Raw genomic sequence first — 1,809 nt, forward strand, 5'->3', positions numbered from 1 at the left:
TGTTCAGAATTGGGCACACAGGAAAACGAGCATGTTACACGGCCGTGTAAAAGGTGCACCTAAATTTCAAAAATAAAAATTCACCACACGGCCTAGCACACGGGCGTGTGCCTTGGCCGTGTGACTTCAATTTCTTCATGCTTTAATAGATAGTTACACGGGTTAAGGACACAGGCGTGACAGTACATGTCCTGACCACACGGGCATGTCCCTAGACCACACGGGCATGTGAGCCCTGCACTTAGGAAAAACTTTGGAATTTCGCGAAAAATTCCTTAAGTCCCTAATTTAGTCCCGATTTGATTCCAACACTTGTTTTGGGCCTCGAGGGTCCATATATGGGACAATATGTATGATCTCAAAAAATAAATAGTAATTTACAAAAATTAATTGCAAAATGTTATGAATGTTTCGGTAATACTCTGAAACCCTATTTCAACGACGGATACGGGTTAGAGGTATTACATTTAATGGTATCAGAGCTACGGTTTAGCCGATTCTCAGACTAACGTAGCAAGTACGAGTCTAGCTATAAATGCCATTATATAAATTATGATAGTGTGATATCTTTTGATCACTTTTAAATGTATTTTCATATAGTATTGTTTTCCAACTAAGCTAGAGCCTAGACTAAGGAATCTGATAGCGCTGCTCAAGCTTCCGTGCAGCAAGCTGCATCTAGTGGTAGTAGAAGGCTCATATCTTAGGGCTGAAGTGAGACGACAAAAGCAGCCTTCTTTGAATTGATGGATGAATGGTTTAATGAATTATGAGAACAAATCTCGTTGTTCAACGACCTCCCGTACCTACTTCACAAAATGATGAAACGCCACAGGATGCTAGATTTGTTAGAATTGGTAAGGCTCCGGTAGACAAAATCAAAAAACATGGGGCTGAAAAATTTAGGGCTACGGCTGATGACGATCCAGAGAGGGCCGAGTTCTGGATAGAAAATACTATTCAGGTTCTAGATGAGTTATCATATAAACCAGCTAAATGTCTAAAATGTGCGGTATCTTTGTTGAAAAATACGACCTATTATTGGTGGAAAACCATATCTTCTATGGTACCTAGGGAAAATATTACATCGGAATTTTTCCAAACAGAGTTTAAAAAGAAGTATATTAGTTAGAGATTCCTGGACCAGAAAAAGAAGGAATTTCTAAAGCTCAAATAGAGGAATATGACAGTGCCCGAGTATGAACGAGAATTTGTTAGATTTAGCAAGTATGCTAGTGAATGGGTTCAAACTAAAGCCAAAATGCATAAACAATTTGAAGAAGGGCTAAACGAATATATCAAGCTGTTAATTAGAATTTTGGAATTAAGAGAATTCGCAGTGTTGGCTGAACGGGCATACAAGGCCGAGAAATTAAGCAAAGAAAAGAAGCAAGCGAAAAGGGAAGCTCGAGTTTCAAGCAAAAGATTTGTAAGCAAGGTGCATTCATCTGCTTCAAAGAAATCAAAGAATTATCATGAGCATTTTGCTACCTCAATGGAGTATTCGGGAAAAGAACGAAGCTCAAAACGCACCAACCCGACGTCTTCGTCTCCCTTAACCACCAATGTTGGGAGAGTTGGAAACCTCAAACCATGATGCAATGTCTAAAATAAATTGCATTTCAGACAGTACCGGATGAGAAGTTGGGCTTGCTTCAAGTGTGGTTCCCTCGACCATTTTCTTAAAGATTTCTCAAAAAGGGTTGAGAAAGACGTTGAATAGACCTCGAAACTGAGTAATCCCGCCTCGAGGGGTATACCACCACTATACTCTAGAAATGTCGGTAGTAATCGTAGTACTACAAAGGA

This window comes from Gossypium hirsutum, chromosome A03 (assembly GCF_007990345.1).
Source record: "Gossypium hirsutum isolate 1008001.06 chromosome A03, Gossypium_hirsutum_v2.1, whole genome shotgun sequence".
Taxonomy (NCBI): Eukaryota; Viridiplantae; Streptophyta; class Magnoliopsida; order Malvales; family Malvaceae; genus Gossypium; species Gossypium hirsutum.